Raw genomic sequence first — 19,320 nt, 5'->3', positions numbered from 1 at the left:
CAGCGTCAAGTCGGCTGTTCGGGGATTTAGGATGATCTGCCTGGCTTCAGTGCAGTAAGTAGATTAAAAACACGAAATAAGCACAGTAAAATACAGTTTTAAAACACAAGTTACAATGTCTGGCGCTCTCCCGGCTTTCCGCCTCACGAGGATTGTTTGTGTGGGCTGCGCTAGCAATCAGCGCGCCCTTTTACCTTGCGGGGGCGTGGCCAGCGAGGTGGGCGGGGCTAAGTTGCTCCCTGGGAAGGCGATCGAGCGGGGACCCCGTTGCAGCGTCAAGTCGGCTGTTCGGGGATTTAGGATGATCTGCCTGGCTTCAGTGCAGTAAATAGATTAAAAACACGAAATAAGCACAGTAAAATACAGTTTTAAAACACAAGTTACAATGTCTGGCGCTCTCCCGGCTTTCCGCCTCAGGAGGATTGTTTGTGTGGGCCTGCTCCTTACATCCTCCCCCATTACCTGATATCACCTTCTTCTTACATCCTCTCACAGTACCTGATATCACCTGCTCCTTACATCCTCTGCCAGTACCTGATATAACCGGCTCCTTACATCCTCTGCCAGTACCTGATATCACCTGCTCCTTACATCCTCTCCCAGTACCTGATATCACCTGCTCCTTACATCCTCTCCCATTACCGGATATCACCTGCTCCTTACATCCTATCCCAGTACCTTATATCACCTGCTCCTTACATCCTCTCCCAGTACCGATGATCACCTACTCCTTACATCCTCTCCCATTACCTGATATCACCTGCTCCTTACATCCTCTCCCAGTACCTTATATGACCTGCTCCTTACATCCTCTCTCAGTACATGATATCACCTGCTCCTTACATCCTCTCACAGTACCTGATATCACCTGCTCCTTACATCCTCTCCCATTACCTGATATCACCTGCTCCTTACATCCTCTCCCATTACCTGATATCACCTGCTCCTTACATCCTATCCCAGTACCTTATATCACCTGCTCCTTACATCCTCTCCCAGTACCTGATATCACCTGCTCCTTACATCCTCTCCCATTACCTGATATCACCTGCTCCTTACATCCTCTCCAAGTACCTAATATCACTTGCTCTTTATATCCTCTCTCAGTACCTGATATCACCTGCTCCTTACATCCTCTCACAGTACCTGATATCACCTGCTCCTTACATCCTCTCCCATTACCTGATATCACCTGCTCCTTACATCCTCTCCCAGTACCTGATATCACCTGCTCCTTACATCCTCTCCCAGTACCTGATATCACCTGCTCCTTACATCCTCTCCAAGTACCTAATATCACTTGCTCTTTATATCCTCTCTCAGTACCTGATATCACCTGCTCCTTACATCCTCTCCCAGTACCTTATATCACCTGCTCCTTACATCCTCTCCCAGTACCTTATATCACCTGCTCCTTACAACCTCTCACAGTACCTGATATCACCTGCTCCTTACATCCTCCTCCAGTACCTGATATCACCTGCTCCTTACATCCTCTCCCGGTACCTGATATCACCTGCTCCTTAGATCCTCCCCCAGTACCTGATATCACCTGCTCCTTACATCCTCTCCCAGTACCTGATATCACCTGCTCCTTACATCCTCTCACAGTACCTGATATCACCTGCTCCTTACATCCTCCCCCAGCACCTGATATCACCTGCTCTTTACATCCTCTCCCAGTACCTGATATCACCTGCTCCTTACATCCTCTCCCAGTACCTGATATCACCTGCTCCTTACATCCTCTCCCAGTACCTGATATCACCTGCTCCTTACATCCTCTCCCAGTACCTGACATCACCTGTTTCTTGCATCCTCTCCCGGTACCTGATATCACCTGCTCCTTAGATCCTCCCCCAGCACCTGATATCACCTGCTCCTTATATCCTCTGCCAGTACCTGATATCACCTGCTCCTTAGATCCTCCCCCAGTACCTGATATCACCTGCTCCTTACATCCTCTCCCGGTACCTGATATCACCTGCTCCTTAGATCCTCCCCCAGTACCTGATATCACCTGCTCCTTACATCCTCTGCCAGTACCTGATATAACCGGCTCCTTACATCCTCTGCCAGTACCTGATATCACCTGCTCCTTACATCCTCTCCCAGTACCTGACATCACCTGCTCCTTACATCCTCTCCCATTACCGGATATCACCTGCTCCTTACATCCTATCCCAGTACCTTATATCACCTGCTCCTTACATCCTCTCCCAGTACCGATGATCACCTACTCCTTACATCCTCTCCCATTACCTGATATCACCTGCTCCTTACATCCTCTCCCAGTACCTTATATGACCTGCTCCTTACATCCTCTCTCAGTACCTGATATCACCTGCTCCTTAGATCCTCCCCCAGTACCTGATATCACCTGCTCCTTACATCCTCTCCCATTACCTGATATCACCTGCTCCTTACATCCTATCCCAGTACCTTATATCACCTGCTCCTTACATCCTCTCCCAGTACCTGATATCACCTGCTCCTTACATCCTCTCCCATTACCTGATATCACCTGCTCCTTACATCCTCTCCAAGTACCTAATATCACTTGCTCTTTATATCCTCTCTCAGTACCTGATATCACCTGCTCCTTACATCCTCTCACAGTACCTGATATCACCTGCTCCTTACATCCTCTCCCATTACCTGATATCACCTGCTCCTTACATCCTCTCCCAGTACCTGATATCACCTGCTCCTTACATCCTCTCCCAGTACCTGATATCACCTGCTCCTTACATCCTCTCCAAGTACCTAATATCACTTGCTCTTTATATCCTCTCTCAGTACCTGATATCACCTGCTCCTTACATCCTCTCCCAGTACCTTATATCACCTGCTCCTTACATCCTCTCCCAGTACCTTATATCACCTGCTCCTTACAACCTCTCACAGTACCTGATATCACCTGCTCCTTACATCCTCCTCCAGTACCTGATATCACCTGCTCCTTACATCCTCTCCCGGTACCTGATATCACCTGCTCCTTAGATCCTCCCCCAGTACCTGATATCACCTGCTCCTTACATCCTCTCCCAGTACCTGATATCACCTGCTCCTTACATCCTCTCACAGTACCTGATATCACCTGCTCCTTACATCCTCCCCCAGCACCTGATATCACCTGCTCTTTACATCCTCTCCCAGTACCTGATATCACCTGCTCCTTACATCCTCTCCCAGTACCTGATATCACCTGCTCCTTACATCCTCTCCCAGTACCTGATATCACCTGCTCCTTACATCCTCTCCCAGTACCTGACATCACCTGTTTCTTGCATCCTCTCCCGGTACCTGATATCACCTGCTCCTTAGATCCTCCCCCAGCACCTGATATCACCTGCTCCTTATATCCTCTGCCAGTACCTGATATCACCTGCTCCTTAGATCCTCCCCCAGTACCTGATATCACCTGCTCCTTACATCCTCTCCCGGTACCTGATATCACCTGCTCCTTAGATCCTCCCCCAGTACCTGATATCACCTGCTCCTTACATCCTCTCCCAGTACCTGATATCACCTGCTCCTTACATCCTCTCACAGTACCTGATATCACCTGCTCCTTAGATCCTCCCCCAGTACCTGATATCACCTGCTCCTTACATCCTCCCCCAGCACCTGATATCACCTGCTCCTTATATCCTCTGCCAGTACCTGATATCACCTGCTCCCTACATCCTCTCCCAGTACCTGATATAACCGGCTCCTTACATCCTCTCCCAGTACCTGATATCACCTGCTCCTTACATCCTCTCCCGGTACCTGATATCACCTGCTCCTTAGATCCTCTCCCGGTACCTGATATCACCTGCTCCTTACATCCTCTCCCAGTACCTGATATCACCTGCTCCTTACATCCTCTCCCAGTACCTTATATCACCTGCTCCTTACATCCTCCCCCATTACCTGATATCACCTGCTCCTTACATCTTCTCCCAGTACCTGATATTACCTGCTCCTTGCATCCTCTCCCGGTACCTTATATCACCTGCTCCTTACATCCTCTCCTAGTACCTGATATCACCTGCTCCTTACATCCTCTCCCAGTACCTGATATCACCCGCTCCTTACATCTTCTCCCAGTACCGGATATCACCTGCTCCTTACATCCTCTCCCATTACCTGATATCACCTGCTCCTTACATCCTCCCCCAGTACCTGATATCACCTCACCTGCTCCTTACATCCTCTCCCAGTACCTGATATTACCTGCTCCTTGCATCCTCTCCCGGTACCTTATATCACCTGCTCCTTACATCCTCTCCTAGTACCGGATATCACCTGCTCCTTACATCCTCTCCCAGTACCTGATATTACCTGCTCCTTGCATCCTATCCCAGTACCTTATATGACCTGCTCCTTACATCCTCCTCCAGTGCCTGATATCACCTGCTCCTTACATCATCTCCCAGTACCTGACATCACCTGCTCCTTACATCCTCTCCCAGTACCTGATATTACCTGCTCCTTGCATCCTCTCCCGGTACCTGATATCACCTGCTCCTTACATCCTCTCCCATTACCTGATATCACCTGCTCCTTACATCCTCTGCCAGTACCTGATATCACCTGCTCCTTACATCATCTCCCAGTACCTGACATCACCTGCTCCTTACATCCTCTCCCATTACCTGATATCACCTGCTCCTTACATCATCTCCCAGTACCTGATATCACCTGCTCCTTACATCATCTCCCAGTACCTGACATCACCTGCTCCTTACATCCTCTCCCAGTACCTGATATCACCTGCTCCTTCCATCCTCTCCCAGTACCTGATATCACCTGCTCCTTACATCCTCTGCCAGTACCTGATATCACCTGCTCCTTCCATCCTCTCCCAGTACCTGATATCACCTGCTCCTTACATCCTCCTCCAGTACCTGATATCACCTGCTCCTTACATCCTCTCCCAGTACCTGATATCACCTGCTCCTTACATCCTCTCCCATTACCTGATATCACCTGCTCCTTGCATCCTCTCCCATTACCTGATATCACCTGCTCCTTACATCCTCTCCCAGTACCGATGATCACCTGCTCCTTACATCCTCTCCCAGTACCTGATATCACCTGCTCCTTACATCCTCTCCCATTACCTGATATCACCTGCTCCTTGCATCCTCTCCCAGTACCTGATATTACCTGCTCCTTACATCCTCTCCCAGTACCTGATATCACCTGCTCCTTCCATCCTCTCCCAGTACCTGATATCACCTGCTCCTTCCATCCTCTCCCAGTACCCGATATCACCTGCTCCTTACATCCTCCCCCAGCACCTGATATCACCTGCTCCTTATATCCTCTGCCAGTACCTGATATCACCTGCTCCCTACATCCTCTCCCAGTACCTGATATAACCGGCTCCTTACATCCTCTCCCGGTACCTGATATCACCTGCTCCTTAGATCCTCTGCCAGTACCTGATATCACCTGCTCCCTACATCCTCTCCCAGTACCTGATATCACCTGCTCCTTACATCCTCTCCCGGTACCTGATATCACCTGCGCCTTAGATCCTCTCCCGGTACCTGATATCACCTGCTCCTTACATCCTCTCCCAGTACCTGATATCACCTGCTCCTTACATCCTCTCCCGGTACCTGATATCACCTGCTCCGTACATCCTCTCCCAGTACCTGATATCACCTGCTCCTTACATCCTCTCCCAGTACCTGATATCACCTGCTCCTTACATCCTCTCCCAGTACCGGATATCACCTGCTCCTTACATCCTCTCCCAGTACCTTATATCACCTGCTCCTTACATCCTCCCCCATTACCTGATATCACCTGCTCCTTACATCTTCTCCCAGTACCGGATATCACCTGCTCCTTACATCCTCTCCCAGTACCTGATATTACCTGCTCCTTGCATCCTCTCCCGGTACCTTATATCACCTGCTCCTTACATCTTCTCCCAGTACCGGATATCACCTGCTCCTTACATCCTCTCCCAGTACCTGATATTACCTGCTCCTTGCATCCTCTCCCGGTACCTTATATCACCTGCTCCTTACATCCTCTCCTAGTACCTGATATCACCTGCTCCTTACATCCTCTCCCAGTACCGGATATCACCTGCTCCTTACATCCTCCCCCAGTACCTGATATCACCTCACCTGCTCCTTACATCCTCTCCCAGTACCTGATATTACCTGCTCCTTGCATCCTCTCCCGGTACCTTATATCACCTGCTCCTTACATCCTCTCCCAGTACCTGATATTACCTGCTCCTTGCATCCTATCCCAGTACCTTATATGACCTGCTCCTTACATCCTCCTCCAGTACCTGATATCACCTGCTCCTTACATCATCTCCCAGTACCTGACATCACCTGCTCCTTACATCCTCTCCCAGTACCTGATATTACCTGCTCCTTGCATCCTCTCCCGGTACCTGATATCACCTGCTCCTTACATCCTCGCCTAGTACCTGATATCACCTGCTCCTTACATCATCTCCCAGTACCTGACATCACCTGCTCCTTACATCCTCTGCCAGTACCTGATATCACCTGCTCCTTACATCATCTCCCAGTACCTGACATCACCTGCTCCTTACATCCTCTCCCATTACCTGATATCACCTGCTCCTTACATCATCTCCCAGTACCTGATATCACCTGCTCCTTACATCATCTCCCAGTACCTGACATCACCTGCTCCTTACATCCTCTCCCAGTACCTGATATCACCTGCTCCTTCCATCCTCTCCCAGTACCTGATATCACCTGCTCCTTACATCCTCCTCCAGTACCTGATATCACCTGCTCCTTACATCCTCTCCCAGTACCTGATATCACCTGCTCCTTGCATCCTCTCCCATTACCTGATATCACCTGCTCCTTACATCCTCTCCCAGTACCGATGATCACCTGCTCCTTACATCCTCTCCCAGTACCTGATATCACCTGCTCCTTACATCTTCTCCCAGTACCGGATATCACCTGCTCCTTACATCCTCCCCCAGCACCTGATATCACCTGCTCCTTACATCCTCTCCCAGTACCTGATATCACCTGCTCCTTACATCCTCTCCCAGTACCTGATATCTCCTGCTCCTTACATCCTCCCCCAGCACCTGATATCACCTGCTCCTTATATCCTCTGCCAGTACCTGATATCACCTGCTCCCTACATCCTCTCCCAGTACCTGATATAACCGGCTCCTTACATCCTCTCCCGGTACCTGATATCACCTGCTCCTTAGATCCTCTGCCAGTACCTGATATCACCTGCTCCCTACATCCTCTCCCAGTACCTGATATCACCTGCTCCTTACATCCTCTCCCGGTACCTGATATCACCTGCGCCTTAGATCCTCTCCCGGTACCTGATATCACCTGCTCCTTACATCCTCTCCCAGTACCTGATATCACCTGCTCCTTACATCCTCTCCCGGTACCTGATATCACCTGCTCCGTACATCCTCTCCCAGTACCTGATATCACCTGCTCCTTACATCCTCTCCCAGTACCTGATATCACCTGCTCCTTACATCCTCTCCCAGTACCGGATATCACCTGCTCCTTACATCCTCTCCCAGTACCTTATATCACCTGCTCCTTACATCCTCCCCCATTACCTGATATCACCTGCTCCTTACATCTTCTCCCAGTACCGGATATCACCTGCTCCTTACATCCTCTCCCAGTACCTGATATTACCTGCTCCTTGCATCCTCTCCCGGTACCTTATATCACCTGCTCCTTACATCCTCTCCTAGTACCTGATATCACCTGCTCCTTACATCCTCTCCCAGTACCGGATATCACCTGCTCCTTACATCCTCCCCCAGTACCTGATATCACCTCACCTGCTCCTTACATCCTCTCCCAGTACCTGATATTACCTGCTCCTTGCATCCTCTCCCGGTACCTTATATCACCTGCTCCTTACATCTTCTCCCAGTACCGGATATCACCTGCTCCTTACATCCTCTCCCAGTACCTGATATTACCTGCTCCTTGCATCCTCTCCCGGTACCTTATATCACCTGCTCCTTACATCCTCTCCTAGTACCTGATATCACCTGCTCCTTACATCCTCTCCCAGTACCGGATATCACCTGCTCCTTACATCCTCCCCCAGTACCTGATATCACCTCACCTGCTCCTTACATCCTCTCCCAGTACCTGATATTACCTGCTCCTTGCATCCTCTCCCGGTACCTTATATCACCTGCTCCTTACATCCTCTCCCAGTACCTGATATTACCTGCTCCTTGCATCCTATCCCAGTACCTTATATGACCTGCTCCTTACATCCTCCTCCAGTACCTGATATCACCTGCTCCTTACATCATCTCCCAGTACCTGACATCACCTGCTCCTTACATCCTCTCCCAGTACCTGATATTACCTACTCCTTGCATCCTCTCCCGGTACCTGATATCACCTGCTCCTTACATCCTCGCCTAGTACCTGATATCACCTGCTCCTTACATCATCTCCCAGTACCTGACATCACCTGCTCCTTACATCCTCTGCCAGTACCTGATATCACCTGCTCCTTACATCATCTCCCAGTACCTGACATCACCTGCTCCTTACATCCTCTCCCATTACCTGATATCACCTGCTCCTTACATCATCTCCCAGTACCTGATATCACCTGCTCCTTACATCATCTCCCAGTACCTGACATCACCTGCTCCTTACATCCTCTCCCAGTACCTGATATCACCTGCTCCTTCCATCCTCTCCCAGTACCTGATATCACCTGCTCCTTACATCCTCCTCCAGTACCTGATATCACCTGCTCCTTACATCCTCTCCCAGTACCTGATATCACCTGCTCCTTGCATCCTCTCCCATTACCTGATATCACCTGCTCCTTACATCCTCTCCCAGTACCGATGATCACCTGCTCCTTACATCCTCTCCCAGTACCTGATATCACCTGCTTCTTACATCTTCTCCCAGTACCGGATATCACCTGCTCCTTACATCCTCCCCCAGTACCCGATTTCACCTGCTCCTTACATCCTCTCCCAGTACCTGATATCACCTGCTCCTTGCATCCTCTCCCATTACCTGATATCACCTGCTCTTTACATCCTCTCCCACTACCTGATATCACCTGCTCCTTACATCCTCTCCCAGTACCTGATATCACCTGCTCCTTACATCCTCTCCCATTACCTGATATCACCTGCTCTTTACATCCTCTCCCAGTACCTGATATCGCCTGCTCCTTACATCCTCTCCCAGTACCTGATATCACCTGCTCCTTGCATCCTCTCCCATTACCTGATATCACCTGCTCTTTACATCCTCTCCCAGTACCTGATATCGCCTGCTCCTTACATCCTCTCCCAGTACCTGATATCACCTGCTCCTTACATCCTCTCCCAGTACCGATGATCACCTGCTCCTTGCATCCTCTCCCATTACCTGATATCACCTGCTCCTTGCATCCTCTCCCATTACCTGATATCACCTGCTCTTTACATCCTCTCCCAGTACCTGATATCACCTGCTCCTTACATCCTCTCCCAGTACCTGATATCACCTGCTCCTTACATCCTCTCCCAGTACCGGATATCACCTGCTCCTTACATCCTCTCCCAGTACCTGATATCACCTGCTCCTTACATCCTCTCCCAGTACCGGATATCACCTGCTCCTTACATCCTCTCCCATTACCTGATATCACTTGCTCCTTACATCCTCTCCCAGTACCTGATATCACTTGCTCCTTACATCCTCTCCCAGTACCTGATATCACCTGCTCCCTACATCCTCTCCCAGTACCTGATATCACCTGCTCCGTACATCCTCTCCCAGTACCTGATATCACCTGCTCCTTACATCCTCTCCCTGTACCTGATATTACCTGCTCCTTACATCCTCTCCCAGTACCTGATATCACCTGCTCCTTACATCCTCTGCCAGTACCTGATATCACCTGCTCCTTACATCCTCCCCTATTACCTGATATCACTTGCTCCTTACATCCTCTCACAGTACCTGATATCACCTGCTCCTTACATCCTCCCCTATTACCTGATATCACTTGCTCCTTACATCCTCTCACAGTACCTGATATCACCTGCTCCTTACATCCTCTGCCATTACCTGATATCACCTGCTCCTTACATCCTCTCCCATTACCTGATATCACCTGCTCCTTACATCCTCTGCCAGTACCCGATATCACCTGCTCCTTACATCCTCTCCCAGTACCTGATATCACCTGCTCCTTACATCCTCTCCCATTACCTGATATCACCTGCTCCTTACATCCTCTCCCAGTACCTGATATCACCTGCTCCCTACATCCTCTCCCTGTACCTGATATCACCTGCTCCTTATACCCTCTCTCAGTACCAACCCATTGCCATCCTCTTCGTGTCCTCTCCCAGTACCAGCCGGTACCAGCTTCCTTATATTCTCCCAAGTACCAGATATCACCTGCTCTTTATATCCTTTCCAGTACCACCCCCAGTACCTGCCTCCTTACATCCTTCCCCAGTACCAGCCACATTGTAGCCTCTTGAAATGTCCCAAGAGCGGCCTCATAAAGAGGAAGTGAGTGGAGGCACACAAAGGAATAATGTAGGCATGTGGCAATAGGAAGGGAAAGAGAAGAGGGACTGGGGCTGGTGGACTATTGATGGGGAGAGAGTGAAAGCAGTAGCAGTGAAGGTACTCACTATTCAAAGTACGTTTGCTGCTGAAAAGTGCAGGTACTCTCCCTTTCAGAATACAGAAGTGCAGGTACTCAGTACCGGAGAGCACCTGCCCATTTAAAGCACCGGCTCAAAGCGGGACGTACCGCACAGAATGGAGTAGGATGAAGAATGGAGAGAAGGTGGAAATGTGGAAAGACCTAAGGAGTGAGTGGCAGGTGGGGTGATACTGCTGAAGAGATGAGACAAAGGGGCGGGACATAAACAGGAAATGACACGTGGGTCCGTGGGGTGAAGTACTGAGGAGCAGGGGGCATAGCTGTCATTCTTGCAGCCACACCAGCGCCACCGGGAGGCCATGGCTCTGAAGAGGCACTCACTGCACCCCGATTTGACTTTTGCATCTTTCAAAGGGGAGAGAATGTGGCATAATGGCTAGAGCGGTCGACCTCGGAGCTGGAGAACTGAGTTCAGTCTCGGCAGGGACACTCAACATTCTGTGATTCTAGGCAAATCAGATAATCTTTGTGTCTAAAAAAAATGAATGTGTCCTTGTGAATGCGCGCAACACCCATTGGGCTCCCAGGGCTTCAGGTTCCCCCCCCCCCCCCGTTGCGTCTATCAGCCCGGGCTGACACAGCTTTGCAGGCTGGCGAGCATCTAATTGCAGCCGCACCCGAGTCCTTAACAGGTCTTTTTTACTTGTAAATGAGGCTTTTGTTGTGTTTTCATCCCTTCTTACAGTCACTCTGTCTATGGTTGGAAGAATTAGCCCCCCGCCCCAAATATTTTTCAGGCCCCCCCCCCGAAATTTGGCTCTAGTTGCCTGCCTGTCCTTGTGTAATGTAACCTTTGCTCGTGTAAAGCGCTCCGATACCTTCGTGTCTAGTTCAGCTATATAAAACTCCACACACAAACAACAAGCATTGGCATAGCCAATAGATCTCACCTTTGGGACATTATAAGTGTTTAGCCATGCAACAGTTGATGTTGCACCAAGGATATTGTGCTGCATAATTAAATACTTCTAAGGTCTCAAAGGCGAGACCTATTGGCTATGCCAATGCTTGTTTGCACTAGGAGGAGGTGTACCAGCTGGGTGTGAAAAACGACTGGGTAGCGTTGTGCAAATGCATAGGTACAACTTTGTGACCATTCACACCTTTCCAATGACAATCTCTGTCCACCTCCTGAAATATACCCATGTTTCCTATCCTAAATTGGCAGGTTTCCAAAGATTTTAAATTCTATCACCTGACATAAAGATCGACAGACTTGGATTCTGTAATTTGACATAAAACATTTACAATCTCTGGACTACGTTTTCAAACCCATTTGCACATCTTATTTGAAGTACCAAATGGCCAGTTTTAGATGTCTAAGGGCCAGATGTAGGAAGGCTATTACCGGTCGGTAACGGCCGAAATCGGCCGTTACCGACCGGTAATAGCCTTTTGTGATGTAGGTGGTAAATTTACCGATTCGGTAAATAACAAATCAGTATTTACCGATTCGGTAAATAACAAATCAGTATTTACCGATTCGGTATTTACCGAATCTGTAAATGACATGTAGGAAGCACTTTAAAGAATGCTTCTGTGCTTTAAGGATTCGTTATTTACCACCAACTATTAGTTGGTGGTAAATAACGAATACCTCTGTAAATGCAAATCTGTGCATTTACACCTGTGCCATGTGACAGACATACATGCCCTTAGGGCATGTATGTGTGCCACATGTGCACACAAGCACTATTCAGGGGTGCAACAGGGTGTCAAAGTGACACCGTGCCACCCTTGACTCTTTCCCTATTTTACCGAATCGGTAATACGAATCTTAACGATTCGGTAATTTTTACCGAATAATTACCTACATAGCATTTACCGATTCTAAAATACCGAATCGGTAAAATTCAGTATTTTAGAATCTGTAAATCCTATTTACCTACATCTAGCCCTAAATTCCCTCTTTGGGCTCACAAAATGTGGAGGTACATTTAGGATAAGATTTACTCACACATATATGTATGTGCGAGTTTTTCTACTTCCAGGGGCTGTTAGTGGGCATTCTAGCCCACGCATGCACTGGGATGTTTTCAACCATCGGCAAACTTGCATGGTTGGGGTCTTTCAACCCTGTGCACAGTCGGATCGCTAGTTACGGCAGGAGTAAATCCGAGTGGGAATGTGGAAGAAACACCCTCCAAATTGGTAGGGATATAGAAGGAGATTCTCTATGGGCAAAACTATTTCTCTATGGAGAACATATATTTTTTTTAAAGTCTTTTTGCAAGAAATGTGTGCATGCATAATTGAACACAATGTACATTCGCACATGCAAAAACGCTTTCACATGTGAATAACTTGAAATTCACTAAATAATTCTACTCCTTGAAACAGCTTTCCAAGAGTACTTCTGGAATTCACCATGATTTCCTAAAAAGCTGAAATATCAGATGTAGGTGTAAAACTATCACAGCGTATTTTCAACTGTGTACTAAGAATCAGGCTATTTGACTGCATGGTTGTGCAAGGAAGTTGTACTTAGGCGCCCAACATTTGTGTGAATCTGACCCATCATGTGCTACAGGAGTAAAAAAAAAAGTGGCTGCCATGATGTGCCTCACGAGGACCTTCTACACATGTTGTGGAGGTGAACAGATCCCTCGTCATATAGTGATTCATAACACATGTACATTAAATTGGAAATAAATGGCTAGCAGACACATGGCATGATGTTAAATGACTTTGATAGCTGATATATTAAATATAAAACAATCTTAACAGATAGTAAGTGATGTAAAACTGGCACATTATTCTTTCGAGAAACCTTACAATCTATTCATCCTCCAAAACATCCTTTACAACGCAACTTTTACCACGCAGTGCCTTTACGACGCAACTATTACAATGCATGTCATTACAACGCATAGCGCTGGGCGGGCGCTCTAGGATAGGGAATAGATTTAATTTACTATCCAACACCTTCCCTACTATCCACGGGGACTGGAGTTGGAATAGTAAATTAAACTATTCACTATCCAGCACCCCTAAGCACTATGCGTTGTAAATGCATGCATTGTAAAAACTGCGTTGCAAAGGCATGCGTGGTAAAAGCAGGCGTTGTAATGTCATACATCCTCCATGGCAGGCCTTCATGCGGTGCAATTGACGCTGCATAAAGTGAATATGCAAGTCCATGTGTCACACGTGAAATCCTTTGCATATATAACTAACTGACGGCCAGACAACCCCTTGTAACAAACCAGCTATCCTGCACTCCAGCCACATCCCACAGCAGGGCAGCACCGAGCTGGGACAGACCATACACCTCTTCTTAGAACTTGTTGCAGTAGGTTAGCTGGCGCTTTCAACAGATGTGGGATTCTGACTAAAGAGTTGTACATGAACAAATAGGGCCTTCTTTGGTAGGGAGGTATGGTGGTTTGGTGGCTAGAGCTGCCGACTTGGGGGCCCAGGTTCGTTTCCCGACCTTGGCTCATCATCGTACGAGTCTGGGAAAAACTTGTAATCCTTCTCTTTCTAAAAAATATTGTGAAATGTATTCTTGCAATCGATTCGCTTTTCAGCCCAAAAACGTGCACTCTGTGTATTGCTTTCAATGGCAATGCGTGCACGTTTGGCGATTCCCTTGCGGGAGCGAGCGGCGCCATCTGTTAGCCATTTTCATGCTCAATCCCGCAAGGTAAACGCTGCACGATCACTGGACTCGGCCACATTCCCCCCACCCCTCCCACTTGTTTCAGCTCAGAAACTCGCTAGCGCCCACACTGATTGTCTCTCTTGCTCTCCTCCCCCTACTCTCTCGTGCTCCCCTGATACTGCCATTTGTTCTGTCTCCTCAGATGCAGCTGCCTTCTCCTCCCCCCTGCTTGTTATTCGAAAGCTGCGTGGTCACTCGAGCAACACCAAAACAATTCCCATATAGGTTATATGGAAAATATGCTGCATCTATGGCTTTCACTGACAATTCTTTTTATCCTCCTTATCCCTTTTCCCCGGTTACTATTGTTGGGCCACAAACATCACAACTTTAACCACTTACAGGGCACCGTGGAGGCATATCCCGTCTTAAATTTATGGTGGGCATGGGTACTCAACCAGGGACGTCACATAAAATAAACCAGAGGATTGATAATGGTGAAAAAGGGATAGGTAAAAGATGTTACCTGCAAAGCGGATCTTGACGAGGTCCAAGGGGTGCAGTACCAGTTTGGACACCAAGCCCCCGCTAAGGCCGGCCAGCAGATTCTCGAAGGGGACATGTCTTAAGAGAGATGAGCGCTCAGGAGCCAGGATGGTGGACTTCAGCACAGACATTTCTTGTGTCTTGATCTCTGGAAAGAGGGGGGTTTAAGGCTGCACGAGGGTAAAAGCACTTTGATCTGTCACGAAGGTGTGAGCAACTCGTAAGGGTGACTATTTCAATGAAAGCAAAACCATGAGGTGTTGACACACTTGCTTTTGACAATCAGTCACAGGGATAGGAGACAGCCTGCACTGGTGGGTGAGTAAATTGGGTATTGCAATTTCCTAGCCAAGAACTACGAAAAGGATGCTCAGCCCAGCCCAACCCTAATCTCAGCCTTGGCTGCTGTTGCAATAAAGCAGTACCTCAGGCTGTAATAACAGTGTTGCTAGCCTATGTGGGCTGGTGCTACCACCATCGCCGCCCTCCCTTGGCCCCAGTCATTCCTGATCTTTCTGCTGGATTCGAATATGTCTAAAATTACAGAATCTGAGGGTTACTTCTAAAAGTTCAAACACCTGTTGAAAATTTGCTAAATCTTTCAAATTTGCAGGTAATTGCCAAATCTGCATTACCCCCAGAAAAATCTGCACCACTGACTTGGATTCTATCAACTGATAACACTGAAGAGGGTCTGCACTCAACATTGGCCCCCGAAACTGCTGGGGGGGGGCGTTTTGCATACACAACATCGCTGTTTGTGTAAATGCTATAGATGGTGGAATACGTGGGGGTTTAGCCAACAAGCCTGCTCATATCAACTCTGTCTGTTTGGGAAGGGCCTTGGTCTGAAGTTGGGGCTCTCGGCTGGCTCTATGTAAGCCCAGCTCTGCTCTAATCTGGCGGATATTCAGGTGGAGAATTCCATACCGATGATCTGGTCAGATCACCATCTTATCCCTTTTTTGATTGGCATGACACTCTCTGATAGACCTTTCTTGATCCCGAAGGAATCAGGGAGAAATTGGAGCAAAATGACCCCGGAATCCCTTCATGATTATTTAAAAGTTTCTCAGCCTATCTTTGATACAGATTTGGATTCTTGCATTGGTAATCTGGATGCCTGGATAAGCCAGGCTATTGATTCCTTGGCCCCCCTAAGACCTATTAAAACCTTCAGGTCTGCACCGGCAGCCCCCTGGTATACGGATGACCTTCGACGGAAAAAAGCCTTTTGTAAAGCCTTGGAACGGGCCTGGAGACAAAAGTATTCCCCTGAATGTAAGGCTGAGTATAGGATAGCTCTTAAAGAATATCGTAAATTAATCATTAAACATAAAAGAGCCTACCTTGCCAGTAGAATTGATAAAGCCAGCAATGGTCCAAGAGAGATTTTTAATATTGTTAGATCCTTTACGGACCCACGTGCGCTGAATCGGCGCCAGCCTGCCTCTCAGTCTCTCTGTAATCATCTTTCGGAGTTTTTTGAGGAGAAAATTGCGGTTATATATGCTTCTTTCCCCATTATTGAAATTTACCGACTCTGTAAAATACCGAATCGGTATTTTTACCGATTCATTAAATCTGATATGTAGTTGGGACTCTTCAGAGTCCCAAAAGCCTTACCGAATCGGTATTTTACCATCAAATCCAATTTGATGGTAAAATACCGATTCCGGTGTGCATGCACATGTGTGCATGCAAACCTATGCCATATGACAGGCAGACCTGCCCTTAGGGCATGTATGCCTGCCACATGGCACCCGAGCCTCTTTGGGAGGGGCCAGAGGGTGTCAAAGTGACACCCCCTGCACCCTTGTGAAATTCGGTATTTACCGATTCGGTAATGCGGTAATGCTTCAAAGCCCATAGGAATGAATGGGCATTACCGATCGGTATTTACCGAATCGGTAAATACCGAATTTCTCCGATTCGGTATTCCAGCACATCTGGAATACCTATATACCCACCCCTCAGATTTACCGATTCTTAATTACCGAATCGGTAAAATTCGGTAATTAAGAATCGGTAAATCAATCCTACCTACATCTAGCCCTTAGTGCAGAAAAGACGGAAGTTTTGTTTTTTAATCTGCCGTCCCCTCTGGAATCCAATCTCTGGTGGCCGGAAGATTTGAGTGAGGCCCCTGCACCTAATGATTCGATCAGGAATCTAGGGGTCCGATGGGACAACCAGCTTTCCTTCGGTTCCCAGGTTCAAACAGTTGTGGCAGCCTGCTTTTCAAAGATCAGAACCATAAAAAAACTGATAACTTACCTGCCCAGTGATAATCGCAAAACCATAGTCCATGCCCTGATAACCTCCCATCTGGACTATGCCAACGCTATATACCTGGGCCTTACAGCAGGTCTGTGTCATAAGCTCCAGACTGTCCAAAATGCGGCGGCTCGTCTGGTGGAGGGCATTCCTCCCAGGCATCATATATCCCCTTACCTCCGCAAAATTACATTGGCTCCCCATCTCGAAAAGAATCGAGTTCAAAGCTTTGACACTGGCCTGTCGAACCACGAAGGGTAAAGGACCCGTCCACCTTAAGTCCACTCTACGTCCTTACTGTAATTCCAGAACTCTTCGTTCCAACTCTCAAGTTCTGCTTGTGAGTCCCAGATTCAAGAGATCCCGAATGGGAGGTAAAACTTTTGAAGCCTGTGCCTCACAGCGTTGGAATAAGCTTCCGTTGTCCCTCCGCTTGAGCCGGTCAGAGCTTGAGTTTCGCAAATCTCTCAAAACCTTCCTCTTTGGTTCCTAAGCACCTGTCTGCGTCCATCTATTGCCTGTTCTATTAGCGCCGGGACACCCCATTGGGGTAGCTGTGCGCTTTAAACACGCAAATAAATTAAAATAAATAAAATAAATAAATATAAGCAGGGGCCGCATCACTGGCATGGAATACCCTTAGAGGGTTTACAATCGCTGTTAGAGGACCAGTGGGGTTTGACCAGAGGGCAGAGGCGCCACTAGAGCCACATTTCGTGTGTGTGTAGAGGGGAGGGGGGGATGAGAGGGGGGGGGGATGAGAGGGTGTAATTCTTCCAGCAATAGGCAGAGTGGAGATGAAGTTGTGAAAAAAAAAACAGCGCCTCGTTAACACGTGAATGTGAATTACTCGTGTGCGGCTGCGATCAGCTGAACAACTGCCAGTGTGTGTGCCCGGGAAGCTGTCCAGCCCGGGCTGACACACACGACGGGGGAGGGGGTACTGGGGCTGAATCCCTTTGAGTGCCATTGCTGGACGTCTGGTTTTGACTGTACAGTTAATGACATGAATATAGGGACCCGTTTCGGCGTCGGTTTGTAATTACTGCTGGTTCTGAGTTCCGACAGGACCCGCCCATCTTAAAGCCCTGCCTCGGCGCTGTGGGTAGACACTCACCGGCTCGTTCGCGGAGGGGCCGTCCTGCTGTCTCAGCCTTCGGGGTCGGTCTACTTGTCTTGGCACCTCTGTATGTAACTTCTGCTCCTCGTCTATACTGTGCCTCTCTGTCCCTTTCTCACCCACTCACCTGCCCCAACAACGCCCCCCCCACCCCACCCCACCCCACCCCACCCCCACACCTCTCCAAGTCTGCCTCGTTTCTCTTCGCGGGCCTCTTTTCCGAGAAATGACAACACCCATCGAAAGTGAAAGCAGCTAGTTCAGCGGACGCCGATACCCCCTAGGGGCAGTGGACGGAAGGGTGGGGCCGCCCTGCGCGCCTCGCTGTATAGAGGCCTCTCTCCCTCCCAGAGGAATCTGCTGCCGTCCCTGCCCCCTCCTCCCACGGGGCAAGAGCCGGGAATCTCCAGCCCGCACCGGGGGCCTTATTTATGAAGGACTTGCGCCGCCGGTGCGTCACTTTTAACATGGGAAAAAGTGACGCACCGGCGGCGCAAGTCCTTCATAAATAAGGCCCCGGGTGCTTTCCCCGTGTGACTCATCGAGCGGGAGAAAAGGTCAGACCCGCTGTCAGCTCAGCCTTTCATCCTGCAGGGACATAGGTGGCAGAATCACACCTCCAGGCCCCCGTATGTGCCCTGCCCCCTCCAGAGCTCACTAAACTCTCACATGGGACAAGGAGAGCTGAATTGTAATCACGGCGCCCCCACTTCATTATGTGTGATCCTCGTCAAATCACCTCATGGTCATCGGTGCCCGCGCCCCGAGGGTTTGAAACTGGGAAACGCCGGTAACAAAGCGCTCTCCCTGTTCTGAGTACTTCTAGGGTCAAAGGGCTCTAGCGCTGTCCCCAAATGACCCCCAGTTTCCCAATCTATGGCTCTTGCAGGCCTGGTGTTGGCTTGTACCTATTTATTTAATGCATTTTTATATAGCGCGGACTTAACCCAAAGGTGTCAGAGCGCTTCACAACAGAACCAAATACATTACAAGAGGAAATGTACATACTTACAGGTTACAGATACAAACGAGATAGATGAAAAAATTAAATAAAGCAAAAGGTGGC

At 48.6% G+C, this 19,320-nt stretch overlaps 1 protein-coding gene across 1 annotated transcript in view; it reads right to left on the bottom strand.

Moving 5' to 3' along the window:
* LOC144767989 (guanylate-binding protein 3-like) overlaps window positions 1-18,723 on the bottom strand; it is a 187,288-nt gene extending 168,565 nt beyond the window's left edge. Inside the window, exon 1 of the mRNA XM_078651371.1 lies at window positions 18,252-18,723. The gene's annotated coding sequence lies outside the window, so the exon portion shown is untranslated. The remainder of the gene's footprint in view (window positions 1-18,251) is intronic.
* Window positions 18,724-19,320: the final 597 nt, after the last annotated feature.

The sequence above is a fragment of the Lissotriton helveticus genome, chromosome 7, assembly GCF_964261635.1.
Source record: "Lissotriton helveticus chromosome 7, aLisHel1.1, whole genome shotgun sequence".
Lineage (NCBI taxonomy): Eukaryota > Metazoa > Chordata > Amphibia > Caudata > Salamandridae > Lissotriton > Lissotriton helveticus.
This window is presented reverse-complemented; position numbering and strand designations above follow the sequence as displayed.